General features: G+C 37.9%; 1 pseudogene; it reads left to right on the top strand.

Moving 5' to 3' along the window:
• The window catches only part of LOC101426776 (repressor of RNA polymerase III transcription MAF1 homolog pseudogene), a 28,016-nt pseudogene extending 8,510 nt beyond the window's left edge, over nt 1–19,506 (top strand).

Here is a 19,506-nt window from a genome sequence, read left to right as displayed (position 1 = left end):
CAAAAAAGGATGGTCAAACAATAAGCCTTTGATACTAATCACATAGTGAGCCTGTGTGCCTGAAATAAGAACAAGGCCCAGAGCTGTAGGGTGCCTAAGAGTTACCTCCTGAGAGCCTCTGTGTTGCTCAAATGTGGCCAGTCTCTAAGCCAAACTCAGCATGTAAATGCATTGCCTTCCCCCCCAGCATGGGATATGACTCCCAGGGATGAGCCTCCCTGGCTCTGAAGGATTACTACCAAGTACCAGCTGAAGATGTAAGTAGAAAATGACCTTGAACAAACGGGTCAACTCAGACCAGCAGAATATGTCAGCCTACATATAATATCAGGAGTTAAACATGCTTTTTGACCTGAATAAAAGGGGGAAATGGTGAGGACAAATGAGTTTATATGGCTATGAGTCTCCAAAAAAGAGCTGGGAGGTTATCAGAGGGGTTGCCCTTATGCACAACTCAGCAGAGTCCCAGAGACAGATAAAGTAGATACAACCCCTGGTATTGGTTCTTCTGAGGGCTACAGAGACCCACAGGTTCTACAGTCATGGCAAATGGAGTTCAGTGCCATGTCAGTTGTCCCTACTTTGGAGTTAGTGTTTCTGTGTAATGGAGCTGGACTCAGATGTGACCTTTGTCCACAAGCCTCTTCTGTTACTTTTACTGGATCTGTAGTTGGTGCTGGGGTTTAGTGTATACCCAGGGGACCTGAATCTCTGGACTGACCATGTGATAGCCAGGCCCTGAGCCTCAACAGACTTGCAACTCCTGCATTCTGCTTTACTGGACTTACCCCACTCAGCTAACTTGGAGGTGAAGATGGTCAACCACCATACTAGGGATCCAAGAGTGCCTACAACTGAAAGCAGGAGAATTGCATCCAGCATCTATGTGGAATCTAAGCCCCTTCTTAATATAGATGTGGAGTGGACACAACCATTCCAGGGTCCACAGGATGGAGGAATAGAGTATGGACTAGAGTGGACTTACTGATATTCTATTCATGAACTGTTATGATTAGTAATCAAAGAAAATGTAGCATTGATGTGGAGAAAGTGGCCATGGTAGCTGCTAGGGTAGGGAGTGGGAAAAAGAGATGTGATGTGGGGGCATTTTTGGGACTTGGAATTGTCCTGGGTGGTACTGCAGGGACATTTTATGTCCTCCCATCGCCCACTGGGTGGACTGGGGGAGAGTGTAAACTATAATGTGAACCATTGACCATATGGTGCAGCAGTGCTGAGAGATGTATTCACCAAGTGTAATGAATGTCCCATGATGATGGGGGAGGTTGTTGTTATGGGAGGAGTGGTGTGAGGGGTGTGGGGGTTATATGGGGACCTTATTTTTTTTTAATGTAACATTAAAAACATAAATAAAGACAAAAAAAAAAAAGACTGCAAGATTTTTTTAAAAGGTTGAGTACCAGCCTCCCACAAAGGAGGTCCTGGGTTCATTTTCCAGTTCCTCCTAAAGAAAAAACAGACAATGAGCAGATAATGAGGAAAAAACAATGAGCCGAAAAAGAGGGAAAACAATGAGAATATAATGAGCAAAAGCAAGGTGAAAACAGATGTAAGAGCCATCTTGGGGCACATTAAAAAAAGAAAATACATCTAAAAAACATTTTTTAAAATTCCAACAGCCTGTTTTGTAGAAATATAAAAGCCGATTACCAAATTCATTTGCAAGGTATAGTGGTCCTGAATATCCAAAAATAGCCTATTAAAAGAGAGTGATGTCAAAGAACTCAGGGTTTCTGATCTGGAAGTGTATTATAAGGCAAGAGTGGTCAATATAGCATGGTATTGTTATAAAGATAGACACATTGACAAAATTGCATTAATTTTTCAAAAGCATACTCTCACCTTTATTGCCAAGTGGCTTTTAATAAGGCTATGAAGCCCACTTTTCTGGGACACAACAATCTCTTCAACAAGTGGTGATAGAAGAACTGGATATCCATATCCCAAAGAATGAAAGTGGCCCCCTATCTCATTCCTTACACAAGAATCACTCAAAATGTATTTAAGACCTAAACATAATTGCCAGGACCATAAAACTCCCAAAAGATAATGTAGGGAAACATCTACAAGGTCTTATAGCAAGTGGAGTTGTCTTAAAACTTCCACCCAAAATATAAGTAGAAAATAAGAAATTGATATATGGGACCTCATCAAAATACCTGTTCATTAACATCATCATGGTAAAGCTGTAGAAGTAAAAAGCAAAGTACTAGAAAGCTAAGTCATTTGATAAGCTACACATTTCATTGGAAGTGTTCAGTGTATAAAAATATAAAGAGATAGACCTCAGGATTGTTAAGCATTCTTGTGCATTCAAACAAGGTCCACATACCATGCATGGTGCCATTCCATTTTAGTTAGTGGCTAGCTTGGTTACTTGGGGAGCTGGTGTAGATCAGTAATTTGAGTGCCTGCTCCCATGTATGAGGTACTGGGTTCAATCCCCAGCACCTCCTAAAACAAAAACAAAAAGAACCTGTTTGATTCTAAAACAATAAAGATATCTACTACATCTCTGGTTGTGCCCCTGAAATGGTTAGAGAGTATGTTGCATTATCAGAACTGTGTAGCAGCTTTCAATGGCTCAATATGGCCAAACGTGCAAAGTAAATTGCCCCCAGACTGGCTCTCTTTCATAATGCTGGAGGGCATTATGCAGCATCCTAGTGAAATACTGGAGCCTTACCTTCCTAGCTTCTCTCTAGAATCAATGGTGCAGTAGCATTTTGTCTGTTTGAAGGGTATATATAACAAGTGGAGCTACAATTACTAGAATTATGTAATTAGAACTTAAACACAAATGGCTTAATAGTCTGCTCCCACAGACTGATAGCATGTATGGTTTTGTAATCCTGGAGCTTAGATCTATTATTGGCAACTCAAAGGAGAATCTATGCATTGATTAGTATTAATTACCATACATATATGCCTGATGATTATGATATCATCTCTATTCTACGTAATGTGTAGAGGGATATTGAATATGTTAAAGTTCTGGTAAACTTAATTCATTTTCTAAGTAGTTAATGAATATGCCTATAAAAGACAAACAAATGGGTCTCTTAAGTACTGTCTTTATTTTGCTTGCCATATGTCTGTCTTGGTATTGCCTATACTGTCTTTTTAATTTTATGTCTAGGGCAATGCCTCTCTTCATACTTCTCCTAGCTGTCCTAAACCTAACCACTGCTGTGGGAACTGGGGTTGGCAGTTTATATCCAATCCTAGGAGGTCTACCACAATCTCTCCCTAGAATTAACCAAGGTATAACATAACTTAAGGAAGTATGCTGTTTCCTTCAACTTTGCTGGGATGCAGTATCTGAATACTCCTGGCCTTTCTCACTCTCATGGTTCAGTACATCATGGTTGTCCTCCTCTTGAGGCCTGCTCACCACCATCCTGTTTATCCTTTTAGTGGGACCATATATTTTCTAAACACAGTTAAGTTTATTTCTTAAAGAATCAATGCCTTATAAGTCATGTGGAGATTCCATCCAATTACAAACAGGGTGACAAACCTGTCTTCCCTCAACCTCAAAAGTATAATCAGAGAGGTTTACCACCCTAACTACAGTAGAATGGCCAGCACCCCTCAACATCTCCTTAAGAATTAGGTCATAAAGTTTTTGAGTGTGGAGTTGAAGCAAGTAAGTAGAGTCAAAAGGGGAATGCAGCTGGCCCAGCATACAACATGGCACAGCAGACATGACCAACAGACAATATGGCTTGCAATACCCTGCCAAGACCTTGACCTCAACCCTGAGGTCCAAAGTGAATCTCTTTCTGGGGCAGAGGGGAAGCCCTGGATATTCCAAACAGGCCTCATCATCAGCTCCCACCATTGCTGGGGTAACCAATAACAGCTGAGGACCCTCCCTTTAGCATTAATAGTTTAGAAGGTGACCAAACAATTCAGAGCTTCCTCTCTCTACCTAAAGGAGCCTGCACAAAATTTTGGTGCATATGTCTGTCCTTCCCTCCCATTTTGCAACAAGCTCTGTTCTTTTCCCCTATTTCCCAATAAGTCCTTTTACTGGGAAAAAAGATATAAACACTTCTACAGCATAAAGGACTTGGCAAAGAGGGTAAATAGGAAGCCTACACAATGTGAAAAAATATTTGAAAATCACACATCTGACAAGATTCTAAAATGCATGATTCATAAAGAGATACTAGAACTCAACAATTAAAAGACAAATGAACACATTAAAAATGGGCCGAAGATCTGAATATACATTTTTCTAAAGAAGAAATACAATACAAATGGTAATAGAAACACATAAAAATTGCTCAGCATCACTGGCTATTAAGGAAATGCAAATCAAACTGCTATGAGATATCCATTCATTTCTACCAGAATGGCCACTATTAAAACAGAAAACTGCAAATGTTAGGATAAAAAGAGACAGGAATGCTTATCCATTGCTGGTGAAAGGTACAGCCACTCTTGAGTCTGGCAGTTCCTATGGAAGTTAGATATAGATCTAACATGTGTTCCTGCAATACTGCTACTAGGTATAAATCCAGAAGACTGATAGCAAAGACATGAACAGACAGCTGCACACCAATGTTCATAGTGATATTATCCACTATTGCCAAAGGAAGGAAACAACACAAGTTTCCATCAACTGATGAATGGATAAACAAACTATGGTAAATACACACCATGTAATATTATTCAGCTATAAGTGGAAATGAAGTCATGAAGCATATGACAATATGAATTAGCCTGGAAAACATTATTTTGAGGGAAGCAAACCAGGCAAAAAGGAGAAATATTAAATTACTTTGTCCTTAGGATTTAATAGCTAAAATATGTCACCAGAGAAAAGAATATTGCTAAAGAAAGGAAACATAAGATTTAATCTGTAAAAAGTTGGTAAAAAATTGTTTGTAAATATTTGAAATGGATAGAAATAGTGAAAGCACATCACAGGATTGGTAATTTGTAGTGTCAACCTCTGGGCATGAAAATATTTATTTTGTGTTTGTTTTTTGAGTAACGAAAATGATATTATATTGATTGAAGTGATGAATGCAGAACTCAGGATTAGCCCAAATGCAGTTGATTGTACACTTTAAACAATGTCTAAATGTATGGTTTATAAACAAATAAATATACTAGGGTGGTTTTGGGAAAAACGTAAAATACGGACTATAGTTAGCAGTAATACTTTGATGATACACTTTCATAATGTGTTACAACATGTTTCACAACAATGAAAGGTATTTACCGGGGGATAATGTATAGGAGAACTGTATGATGATAATAATGCTTGTATCATAATTTAACAACTTTTATTATACAATTATTGCTTATGTAATTTCACATATTACTATTATACTACAATAAATTGTTTTAAAAATAAAAATAAAAGTAAAAAATAGCATTTTGGGAAAGGCTCTGAAAATCCTTGGCTCCTGAGTTACATGGCAAGCACATGGCAGTGTCTTCTGGTCTCTTCCTTCTCTTTTGTGTTCCATTGATGTCCAGCTTTTTGTTTTCTGTGGGGGTTTTTTTCCACTGAATTTCACTCTACCTATAAAGGTCTCCAATAATAGGATTAAGATCAATCCTGACTGAAGTGAGTACACCTTCTTAACTGAAGTAACCTCATTGAAAATCCTATTATAGTAGGTTCACACTTAGGAATGGAATAAATTTATTAACATGTTTTGCTGAGGTACACAGATCCAACCATTATACCATTTCTTTTATGTACAGAGCTATGAAGTGGTATGCTTAATTTGTCCTCCTCATCTTGTTCAGTAACACATGCTTCTCCTGGATCCTTTTTGCCCTTATCCTACTCATCATTCTGGTTTTCATCATAGCCACACCATCATGATCATTCCAATCCAAGTAGACATATCCACATCCACAACCCCATGTACTTCTTGCATAGTCAAATCTCTCTCAAGGGCATTCTTTACATTTCTGTCATTGTACCCAAAATGCTGGTTGACTAGTTAGTGGGCCAACCAGCCATTTCCCTTGCAAGCTGCTCTTCCTCTTAACTTTGTCAGGAGATGAGTTTTTCCTCCTATTAATGTACTTCCCCAGGAATAAGCATGGCACAGGTGTCCTATAGAAGGTTCTGGGTTCATATTTTTTTAGAAGAAGGTAAATGCTTTTTATAGAACCTACCTCTGCTAAAAGAGGCAGGAAATTAAGGAAATAAGCTAATCATCAACTCTGAATTCAAATATTTCTTCCTAGAAATTTAACAAGTCACCCACATGCTAGGAACTGTGGTTCATTTATTGGATTAGGAAATGTAGCTATTGAAATTTGAATAATTTGTTATTTTTTGAAATGCACTAGTGTTCTGAGAAATGGACAAATTTGGGTGGAGTGGGAACAAAATTGGGGTTTCTGTAGCCAACTTATCTTTTGGCAAAGAAAGCACTCCACTAGAAACTATGCAGTGGCCTCTGGCCCTCTGTTTTGAGCTACATTTAGTCAGGGTAAGAGAAGGACATGGTCAGGTATTCTGTAACTTCTTACCACTCTTTCATTTAATATGCTGCAATCTGACCAATTTATTGAAATCTATTTGTCAAATATTATTTTTATTTTACTTCAAATTTTATTTCAATGTCTACCTGATTTTTCTACTGTGACTTTCTGATCTCCCCTAGATAGACTCATTCAACTCAATCAAATAGTAATGGCAACATTACTGCTGAAAGAAAATTCATCTGACTATATTCAATTAATTTTCCCAAATTAACTCATTTGACATAGCTTTTAGACAGAGTAGAACAGTTTAAATTAAGGAGAAAACTTTAATAAAAATTCTATCTCTACATTTTACAGCATTTTACAAAACCATCCCCAAACAATGAATTTAATATTTTAAAAAATGTCACTGTTAGGCATTGCTAACAAAAATAATTCCTACTTTTTCTATTTCTCATTACTCCTGATCCCTTAATGATGTCAAATATTATGAGCAACATGACAGCTTCAAATGACATATTTTTTTTTAAATTTAAAGTGGCTGAGGCTTAGTATATTTTGTTTTGGAATCTATTTATGGAAAGAAATGAAGATCTTTTGAAGAGAAAGTTTGATCTATTCTTTTGGATATTAATTTACAGTCCTCACATTTTTCTATTTTCTATTATATTTTACTTTTGATTATATTTAATAATGTCAATAATTTGTTGTATATTAATTAGTACTATTACAATGATTGGATAAAATTACTTTCATTTCTTCTCTTTTCCCTCCTTTTCTCTATACTAAAACTCACTTTCAAGTATGCACATTTGCATTCCCCTAATTTAATATCATGGGTCATAATTATTATATATTTCATTACCCAACAAGGAAATATTTTACATTATAAAGAACAAAATGAACTTAGCCACAAGAAGACTTTTTAATATATAAATATTTGGGTGGTTTAAATATGGGTAGACAAGTTAACTATGAATTAACATATATTTCTGGAAATCCAATAATTCTAAACATTAGAAAAGAAAAGGGGCTCTTTCTCCATTCAGTGCCATTGAAAGGCAAATTATCTCTTGATCCTGTAATTCAAAGAGCACTTAAGGTTAAAAACAGCACTGCTTCTCATCCTTAAATATAGGCATCCTGTTCTTTTTCCCTCAACAATATTGAGTTTGGAATAAGAAGTTGAGCAGTCAACTTAAGCCTCCACCCTGCCCTGACCTCCCAGGATTCCTCAGCCAAGACACTCTCCCCTCAAAATTTATAATTTAATCTGTGTCATGAAAAGAAAGAATTAGATTGAGAATAGAATTATTGGCTCTTTCCTGATTTAGAAAGAGTGAGTATGCTTTGTAAATGGATTCTTTAAAAGAAAACAATGTGCTATTAAGAAAATTAGGTTGACATTATAGAGAAGCTTTCTCATCATAGATAACTCTCACCAGAGATAAGTTTATAGTGTCATGTTGAACAAAATAATTTTGACTTCTGATTCTCAATACATAACACTAGGATATTTTAAGCTAATTCTCACATCAGCATCATTATTCTGTAGGAAAATGTAATTACTGGTTCAAAAGAAATTTCAGCTTCAGAAGGTCCTATATATCATGAAGTATTATTTTAGCTAACTCACCACTATAGAAAAGGGAAATGAATTCTACCTCCTTCACACACCTGAATTTCAATGGTGATGATGTGTGCTGACACACCTGTAAGAGCAAAATATTTTGTGTGTGTGAAGATGAGGTTTCAAAGGACATCAATGTTTTGGATGACAGCATAACACTCCATGAGAAATCATAGAGAATGTTTCAATTACTGGTATTTGTCTGGCTAACATACTTTCTTTGTGGTAAAAATAATGATCATGAAACAATTCCAGAGGACTTCTGAGAAGATGGCATTATAGTAGATAGGCAGGGCTCAACTCCATCAAAAAATGGAGTAAGGACAAAGACCTGTCTATGGGAATTTCTTTGTGGAGCTGCAGACCAAGAAAGTGCTAATCATCAGTGGGAGGGTGATGGACAGAGTGACAAAGAAACCAAAATGAAAACTGTAAATTACTGGTCCCTGATCCCAGGAATGACACCCATCCCCACACTCAAGACAAACAGCTTGAATAAAACCCATTGTTCTCTGCAGCCAGCTGAGAGGAGAACATAAATCTTTCTCTTTGGGAAGAGGAAGAGTACAGAAGAAGAAAGAGGATGGTTTCTCTTCTGTGAATTTGACCAGCAGAGCCTGCTTTGGATCTATATTCTGGCCAGACCAGAATCATGGGAAAATAATGACTCAAAGAGACACCTCCATTGAATTATTCATTGAAGCTTGTCATCCCCTGTCTGGCTTGGAAAATGCAAAGAAGAAAACAATGTTATTTGTAATCTCTCACCCAAATCCACTCAACAAGGTCTGTGCCCCATTACTGATTTCCTGTCCCTATTTTGATAGCTTAACCTGGGAAATTTTAAAGACTTAAAATAAATTGAACCAAAATCAAAGAAGAGCTCTGAAAAAAGTCATATAACAAACAGGAAGTTATGCACCAGAAAAAGTAAGAAACTAAAAATACTAATGAGATATAGGATTTAAGAAGCTAATCAAAGAAAATCACACAAATCTCCTAAATCAATTCAAGGAATGAAAGGAAAATATAATTCAAGATAAAAAAGTTACTAAAAAGAAACTGGCTGAGTATAAAAACAATATGAAAGCCTAAAAAGAAAAGTAACGGTGCTTATGGGAATGAAAAGAGAGAACTGGAGAAGATCAAAAAATTTATTATAGGGAAACGGACTTGGCCCAGTGGTTAGGGCATCCGTCTACCACATGGGAGGTCCGAGGTTCAAACCCCGGGCCTCCTTGACCCCTGTGGAGCTGGCTCATGTGCAGTGCTGATGCGCGCAAGGAGTGCCGCCCCACGCAGGGGTGTCCCCCGCGTAGGGGAGCCCCACGCGCAAGGAGTGCGCCCCATAAGGAGAGCCGCCCAGCATGAAAGAAAGTGCAGCCTGCCCAGGAATGGCGCCGCCCACACTTCTCCTGCCGATGACACAACAGAAGCGGACAAAGAAACAAGATGCAGCAAATAGACACAGAACAGACAACGGGGGGGTGGGGGGTAGGGATTAAATAAATAAATAAATCTTTTTAAAAAAATTATTAGAGGACAGCAGAGGTGGTGCAGGTGATTGAGAGAATTCTTCCCACATGAGAACCAAACAGAGGTTTGGTTCCTGGTGCCTCCTAGAAGCAAGCAAAAAAAACCCCAAACAAACAAAACAGGCCTTGTAACTGAAAGCATCTACTCTAAATAAATACCCTTTACAAAAGTCAACAGATTTCTGGTATTTTGCATCAGCATCCCTTTGTATGAATAATACAGAAAGATAAATGGAAAATCAATAAATGTATGGGATTTAAAAATATAAATAATCAGTTGTTCGAAGAAGAAATTGCAAGAGAAATCAGTAAATATCTCATTTTGAATGAATATGAGAACACAACTGCTTTATTTCACAAAGGACTGCCAAAACAAAGTACTAGAAATGTGCTGGCTTTTATAAAGAGCATTTGTTTGGGGTAAAAGCTTACATTTCCAAAGCAATGTTAAGTCCAACTCAAGGTATCATAAGAAGTGCTTTCTCACTCAAGTCAGCTGCCATGAGTTGAAGTTAGGTGGCAGAAAATATCTGCTTTGTCTTTTTCTTCTCCTCTGGGCTGTGCTGTGTCCCATATCTCAGCTGATGGCAACCATTCAGAGGACTTGGCTGCTCTGCTTTCTTCCAGTTTTCCACTGTAATCTATCAGGCAGATGGCTCATTTCTCTCTTTCTCTTTCTCTCTACTCTCTCTCTCTCTCTCTCTGAGCCTTTTGTGGGCTTCTGTTTTCCTGCAGCCCTTTCTCTCAGTTGCAGAATCAAATATGCTGACTTTCTTTTCCTGTCTTCCTGAGTGTCCATCAGAACCAGCAAGGGTGCACAGACTTCCCTTCATTAACACCTCCCTCACAAAAACCAGTCAAATGGGTCTCACAATCACAAGAATGGAATAGTTTGAAACATAATATTTTTCTTATTGTTATTCATAAAATAATTTCAAGCTGCTGCAACAACATATCAAAATATATGGGATATACCAAAGGCATTGGTGAGAGGGAATTTTATGGCCCTCAATATTTATATTAAAAAGATGAAACGGCTAGTGTCAAAGACACCCTGGTAAAAACAGAATGATTCCAGAATAAAGATAGACATTTTGAACATGGAATCAAATTGAGATGTCCGAAATTGGCCGTCACATCTACACTTAGGTGATTTTTAACAAGGCTATCAAGCCCACCCAGCTGAGGCAGAACAGTCTATTCAACAAATGATGTTGGGAGAACTGGATATTCATAATCAAAAGAAGAGGACCCATACATCACAACTTATACAAATATTAACATAAAGGATCTAAATATAGAACTACAATGATGAAACACCTACAAGAAAATGTAAGGAAAATCTCCAAGATATTGTGGGAGGCAGTATTTTCTTAAATTTACAACAAAGCATTACTGATAAAAAAATATAGAAAAGTGGAATCTACACAAATTTCAACACTTTGTTTCCTTTAAAATACTTTAAGACAGTTAAAAAGGCAGCCTACTCAATGGGAGGAAAATATTTGTAGGCCAACTACCCTATAATGGTTTGATATCAATGTTACATAAAAATCATATAATTCAACCCAATTAAAAGTGGGCCAAAACTTGAATATACATTTTTTCAAAGAGGAAATACAAATGCCTAAAAAAACACATGAAAAAAATGTTCTATGGTGCTAGCTATTGGGGAAATGCAGATCAAAACTATAATGAGATAACATTTCACCTTAAAAAATGGGTTTTATTAATATACAGAAAACTACAACTGCTTGAGAAGATGTGGAGAAATAGGACAGTACCTTCATGGTGGTGGGCATGTAGATGCATGTAGCCTCTACAGAAGACAGTTTGGTGGTATTTGAAAAAGCTGAATATAGTGCTGCTGCATGATTCAGCAATCCTGTTACTAGGAATATATTCAGAAAAACTGAAAGCAGGGATGTGAACTGACATTTTCACACCAATGTTCATAGCAGCATTTTTCACAAATTGCTAAAAAATGGAAACAACCCAAATGCCCTCCAACAGATGAGTGGATAAACAATATGTGATATATACATACAGTGCAGTACTATTCTGCTGTAAGAAAAAAATGAAATTGAGACACATATTATAACATGGATGAACCCTGGGGGCATTATGTTGAGTGAAATTAGCTTGACACAAAATGAAAATATTGTATGATTGCACTAATATGACCAAAACACAATGAGGTAACTCACAGGTGTAAACTCTGAAGTACAGGTCACTCAGATAAAGACTTTGGTTTGAGAATGGGAGAGGATATGTAATGTATGTTGTTTTTAATTAGGTTTATTGTAAATGTGTGTAAATGAATAGAATTGGTGGTAACATGTTTTGGTGATTATAACTAACACTTCTGATTTATAACTGTGATTGTGGCTTAAAGGGGTACTCTGTGAATTTAAATGTCAGTTGAAAGAAAGTTAAAGGATAATCTAGGGACTATAACAATGATTTTGGAGATGGATGGCAATTGTGTTTAACAGTATAAATATAAGAATGTTCTTTTACAATGTGTTAAAAATATGGTGATACATGGGATAATTAAAACTATTATAACTTATGGATATTGATTCAACAGTAATACTGTAATATTTTGCAACCATGACAAAGAAGACATAACAATTCTAACAGGCAACAATAGGGTATATGGAGATAAGGACAAATGTTCAATAGTTGAATGAGATGATGACAGCACAACTCTGAAATGAAAATGAGAGCCACTGAGTGTACACTTTGGAGTGTACAAAACATGGGCCCATATAACAGAGAGAAACATATGGTGGAAGATGGACTCTTCTTAAAAGAAAAAAAATATGAGAATGTTCTCTCCTGTACCATAAAATACATAATATTAATACAGGGTGTTAATAATTGGGTTGGTTGGAAGGAAATACACCAACTGTAAAATTTGGGCTATAGTTAGTTGTAAAATAAAGAAGATGCTCTTTCACAGTTTGTAAAAAGTGTTTCACAACAATGAAAGGTTTTGGTGTTGGGGTGATGTACATGAGCCCTGTATGGTGATATGCCTGAGTGTTTTGTAAATTCATAGTGTTTACCATATATTTATTCTATATGTATGTTCATGTGTTGAATGACATACTTGAATAATTTGTTCATATGGATAATTGTAATCATGACCATTCAAATATTTAAATAGGGACTGCAATATCATGAGATCACTTGAAACTGATTTAACCCTAACTTCAGAAATTAAATAAAATAGTCCAAAACACCCTAACATGAGGAATTCTTTATCTTGGAAGGAAACTCCTCAACCAACTCAGTATAATTTGACTTTTCTCCCCACATCAGTGGGGAATCATATGTAATCACATGCCCCCAGACGCATTGTTTCATCCATATTTGTTTATAAGTTAAGTTTCTAACACAGATTTATCCTCATAAAATAGAATAAAATAAAAATAAAATTCTGAAATACTATTTTCTTTAACATCAGTATATTCTCTATCTTCTAGAGTAGTGTTAGCAAATACATGGCAAGTATGTATTAGTGAGCTCTATGACTCCCCAAATTAGCCCTATATTTTCTCTACTTCTTTTCTTCTTCTTTATATTTCCCTTATTTCTATTCTTCTTTCTTCACTGTTTAATTACACCTACCTTCTACTTCTAAATATTCTGTTCTCTTTTCTCTTTCTCACCTCTGTTCTTATATTTTGTCCACTCCATCCTTTTCTCTTATTTTGATTATTCTCCAGGACCCACTCATGGATCTGCACTGATTTTATTCTTCCCTGAGATAAATAGTAATGTTCATTATTTTATGTTAACAGAGTATCCAGGATCAGATAAATTTTAGTATCCTTTAAATGGGCTTCTAAAATACATTGGCAATGGTATGATAGCTAAAGTAGATGGAGCTAAATTACAGAGTTGAAATAGAAACTTATTCATTGCATATTTGCTTGCCTTCATCAGAGCTACATATCTATCCAGTTTCTGGCCCAGTGAAGGTTTGGCATAATGAAAAATGTAAAGGAATATGTATCCACTTCCTTATTATTATGTTCAACAAGACAGCTTGTTTCTAATATACTGACATAAATCATTTTTAATCTGAAATAACAAAGACTTCCCCCAACTCTGACACTTCAAATACTCCATAAAAAGAAAGAACAGTGGGGAAAAATTTATTTTCAAATTAGGGCACACACCTGTTTCCAACTCATGACAACGTTCTCTGTCTGAAGTTTGAGCACTTGACATGTGCTCTGGTGGTTAAATTTCCTGTTTCTATGACCGTTACTTCACGGTTTATATCAACACCATTAGCCTTACAATATAGATTCCTAATCCAGTGATTCCTAGTCTTTGTGGTATCCCAAGGCACCTTCTATATTCTCAAGAGAAATGTTTAAACATGAGTCCCTTCACTTAATTTTTTAAAAGAATAAATATATTAAGTCCACATTAGTAAGAGTAATAAGATGCCTGCCTACATATTAAATAATCATTATAAAACAAGAATTTTAAAAATAAAAGAAACATCATTTAAACTCAGCACTATAAAACATTGGAAAGTGAGTAAACCTCAGAGATGACTGGGTGAAACATTATTTAACACATAGAAAAACATGCTTTTAATGCCCAAAGGCACTCAAGAAATGACCCCAATATTTCTGCAACCCAAATATAATTATCCCAAGTTGAATAAATCTCTTTGCACTTTCCTAAAATGTTTCTGCCTTGTTAGTAATTCCCAAAAGTAGAAGATTTGTTCATATGACTTCAAAAGAATCTTCTAGACTGAATATTCTTCCAGCTGTGATATTGCTTTCATCAAGCTTTCTGTCATTTCTTATGCATTATTACAGTAAGTCTGCATATCCAGATGGAATTCATTGATATGTATCTCTTTCCCCCAGGAGCATGAGAAAAGAGATATTTGTTTTGGAAATTTTTGAAAGTACTTTTAAAAAAATCAGCTTATGCCTTAATATTAAAAATAACAGACTTTTTCAATAAAGATTTATTTACTCAGAATTCAAGAAAGCTCATGGAATTGCACTTCACAGACAGAAATATTTAAAGTCAAAGCAAATTATTTAAAATCAATACAAAGACTGGTATTCTTACCTCCCAATCTTTGGGAATCACCATTTTAGATTGTAGGGATCATGTTTGTTTTTACCTCAATATGTTAAATACAATTGGAAAAGGGATGGAAGACCTGTAGGATAAGGAAGGAGCATGAGAGAGAAGATGAATGAGATCCACGGGAACACAGACTAAGGAATCATACAATATGTGTTATAAATAATTTGGACTCTTCCATTTTGGGCAAGATGGCTACGTTCAACATTCTAAGCAAAAACAGTAATATATATGTCAGGAACAGTCCGAGTCATACAATCTTTACTCTTGAACTATTTTCCTTAATAATCTTGATGATAATAAGTATAGAAGGCTGACCTTTTTGCTACAGGGGCACATTGCAAGTAATCTCATGCCATGGAAATAAATGAAAGACAATGTTAGTCCTATGGAACATTGGGTTAAACAGAAGTGGCTGCTGACACCAACTATCCATTGCAGGCTCTACCAGTTCAGTTCAGGACTGAAAGGATCAACATATGGTTATAACCCCAGTGTGACTCTGTAGAAAGCCAATTTAACCTGAATGGAAACATCTATTTAGATTGATTCAGTATCTGCTTGAAGAATTATTGTATTTATTGAAGCCTCCTATAAACATTATATAGGAAGAATTGATTGTACAATAGTATTCTTAATGTTTAGAAATGTGGTCTCCCTTCATCTGTAATATACTAGGCATATGGCCTATATCTGATAGTTTTATATGTTTAAAAATTTCTTCAATAATGTACACATTAAAATGACTATGGAGAAGAAACACTTGGTGATGATACCATTGTTGTTGAGTTTGTTGTTACATAACTTGCTCACCTCCCTATTCATAACTGTCACTTTCTTTATTTACCTCCTTAGAGATATAAAATAAAGAGTAGGACATTTTAATTTCCCTCATATTTAAATATTTTAAACTACCTATTGTGGTTGTTAGGCTAATGTGTAAATTCAGCCAGGTAATTGTGTCTAGTTGTTTGGTCAAGAAAGCACTGGACAATTTTAATACAGGGGCATTTCATGGACTTTAATCATCAGTGAGCTGATTACATAGATGGATGGTTATAACTACAATCAACTGAGGAGCTTGTCATCAACCATGAGTGATGTTTCATCCCATCAGTTAAAGTCCTTAAAGGGGGAAGGGATTTCATCTTTCAGAGAAGATTCTCATTCCCCAGGATCTCATGGGGAACTCTTCAAAGAGCTTCATCAAAGCTACATAATTTGGACTTACACATCCCAATGGTTGTATGAGACAATTTTATAAAATTTTTATACTATTTACAGATATCTTTGGTAATTTCTGTTTCCCTTGAAAACCCTGGCTAATACACCTATGCAAAAAATTTTTCAGAAAATGACTTTTTCCTGTTTTATGCCGTCATGTGTTTTTTTTTTTATCTTTTATCCCTTCTTTTTCTCCTCTCTCCTTACTTCATTCCCTTCTTTTTGCTTTATTTCTTTTTTCTCTTCTTTCATTCTCATATCTCTTTTTATCCATACTGAATTTGAATTTCTTCTCTCATACCACTTGATGAATAATTATAAAAAATACTTAACCTCTTTGAGAGTCAAACACATCCTTTAATACATTTTTCTCCAAACTTTATAGGCCAACAATATGGAAGAGAAATTTTCATCAGTTTAGGACAGACTCCTAATTCATTGCCATAGTCTCCCTTAGAAATTTTTGATATTTTTCAGTGTCTATCCCTCACTCCCAAATCACATTTTTTATTACTCTTCAGTGCTATCAGAAGTAGAAATATAGTTATATGATGAAATATCAAGAAATAATTACAGCCTTTCACTTGGGAAAAATATGTTCCTTCTGACAAGAGGGGAAGCATTTTGGTTGATCTTACTCAAAGGTATAAAGTAAACCAAGAAAACTTGGATTAATTGCTAACTGGGGTTTTGTGGGAAGCTGCCTCTGGCACTAGTATTGTATCGGCCATCTTGCTACCAATGCCATCTTAGATACTAACCCAGTTAGGTTTCTATTCCCCCATCCTCACTGAAGTAAGTTAAGTTTCTATTTCTCTTTACACCACTCCCCCGGGCTCCGATTGGGCACTCCCTAAAGCCCGCGAAAGTTTTTTCCGTGGACATTGCCAAACAACCATCTGCACATGCGTGTGGCGTGAAAACCGAAAATCTAGCTACTTAATCATTTACCAACACATGCGCTGTCCAGTACGTACTACCTTCTTCCTTCCTAGTTATAAATACCCCTGACCGACCCTCAATAAATGAGGCTTGATCAGAACCCTGTCTTGCCTCCATTCTTCTCTCGACTCCTGCCTCTACCCCTGCTTCTTCCCACAGGCCCCTGGACTTGCCCCCGCCGGTTTCGGGCAGGGTTTTCCTCCTGAGAGGTGGAAATACCAATCTTTTGACCAAGCCACACCTCCATAACCAAGTATTAAAGAAGTCTATAATTTCACTGAATAACGCTTGGACTCTGCTGCTCTGAGGTAGGATATTAGTTTGTGTAAACCAGATTGACCTTCTCCGCAAAAAAGGAATTTTTCTTTAGACATCACACTATTTAAAATTCAAAATGCTTATAATTTTATCTGCTAACGACTGAGGAATTGGTATTTTCAAGATTAGGATGGATAAACAAACACATTCACTTTCTGGCAAACTGACTATTGAAAACGGTATAATTTAGGTAGAAACAGAGAAAACTTAAGGGCAATCTTGCAAAAGATTAGCAGGGTATAAATGGATGTATAGAACAAGAAAAGGAAATGTAAGTGCTATTATTTGGAAAAATACACAGTTTACATATTGAATAATTGTAACACAATAATGCATACAGAATATGTGTATGAATACTGAAAGAGAAACATGGATTTTCCTCCGAATATTTTTAAGGCAAGTGTTGATGTCTTTTTATGTGTCCATGTTTAGGTAAAGGTTTTCTGCATGCTTTGAAGCTCATGAATATTATTGAATATTTTCATTTATATTTCTGATTTTTAAGTACTTTCTACTTTTCTTACCCACAGACCATTCACTATCAGAGCCTAAAATCCAAACCTTTTTTTTTTATAAAGACAGATACTATTCCTTAAAGAAATCCCCTGAAAATATTCCTAGCAATTGTACATGAAAGCATGAAAGCTTTCTGGGCTGAGTGACTGAAAGAAAATTTGTTTACTTTTATGTCATATATGTAGAGTATATGGTGACATAATGAATGTACTATTTAGAGTAGCAGGTCTTGTCTCCTCAACAACACTCTAGTAAAGTGGGTCTAGTGTAGTTGCTCCTTTTCTTTGGTCTTCATTTGCTCTTCTATAACACTAGTGGTGTCGACTCAATTCTTTGATTAATATTTGTCACAAGACAATGTATTTGATAGGACTGCTCAGAAAGAGTCTCTGGGTCAAAATAGTAGTTATCTTTCTGGCAGCTGGGATCTTGGAATTTAGCAACTTTACCTAATAATGTAAGAGCCCACCTGAGCTCTGTTAAATCAATGCTGATAATGTTGTCAGTATTTTTGAGATACATTGATTACCAGGGAGTGGGGCCGCGCCTTGTGGACGCTTGCCGTGGTCCGGCCGAGGGAGGCGGAGGTCGCTCGCTCGCTCGGCGGCCGGGGCGATCCGTGGCGGTCGGCGGGCTGGTCGTCGCGATAGTCGCGCGCTGTGCAAGGGGCGAGGCTGTGTCGCGGTGGCAGACCGGATGGGCCGGCAGGGAGTAACGGGACGTCGTCGCGGAGCTTCTTCCCCCGATACAGGGGGCCCGAGGGGAGGCCGCGGCGCCGCCCTGCGGTCCTGGGAACCCCGCACTGCGCAGCCGCAGCACGCACCGCCTTCTCACCGGCGCCGGCGCCACCCTACCGCGCCCAACCCGAGCACGCAACGCTAGTGCCTGTGGTGCCTGGATACCCCAAGGACCGGGAAGCTGTTGGGGAATCCTAGCTTGGAGGCCATCGACTCGCAGCTGACAGTGGAGAAGGGAGATGCCCACATCATTGGCAGGACTGAGAGCCACTCGGCGGGAGACGACAAGCACATGTTCGAGCGGCGCTGCCAGGAGGGCCAGGCACGTGTGCTGGAAGCACTCTCTCCACCCCAGACCTCAGGCCTCAGCCCCAGCAGACGGAGCCAGAGCCAGGGCGGCGATGACGAGAGCCCGCTCAGCGACAAGTGCAGCCGCAAGACCCTCTCCTACCCGATCGCACCCCTCAATGAGTTCTTACGCCCGACTCCGCCAGCAGCACGGCCCGCAGCCGGAGCGCAGCCTCAGCTGGTGGTGAAAGCGTCAACTGCAGTCTCCTCTCGGCCGAGCGGGACGACTTCCCCGCCCTGAAGCCACAGCTGTGGAACACGGTGGATGAGGAGATCTGCCTGGCCGAATGCGACATCTACAGCTACAACCCAGACTTGGACGCGGACCCCTTTTGGGAGGACGGCAGCCTCTGGTCCTTCAACTACTTCTACAACAAGCGGCTCCAGCGGATCGTCTTCTTCAGCTGCCGCTCCATCAGTGGCTCCACATACACGCGCTCGGAGGCGGTAACAGGCTGGACATGGAGCTGGGAGAGGAGGAGGAGGAAGAGGACGAGAGGGGAGGCGCAGGCCGTGAGGGCAGAGCCGAGGAGACCAGTGCCATCGAGGAGGACAGGGTCCAGGTCATCCGTATGTGACAAGCCAGAGAAGAGGCCCCAGCTTTACGCGGCTCCACCCGGTGCCTGGACCTGCCCGCCTG

The sequence above is a fragment of the Dasypus novemcinctus genome, chromosome 16 (assembly GCF_030445035.2).
Source record: "Dasypus novemcinctus isolate mDasNov1 chromosome 16, mDasNov1.1.hap2, whole genome shotgun sequence".
Taxonomy (NCBI): domain Eukaryota; kingdom Metazoa; phylum Chordata; class Mammalia; order Cingulata; family Dasypodidae; genus Dasypus; species Dasypus novemcinctus.
This window is presented reverse-complemented; position numbering and strand designations above follow the sequence as displayed.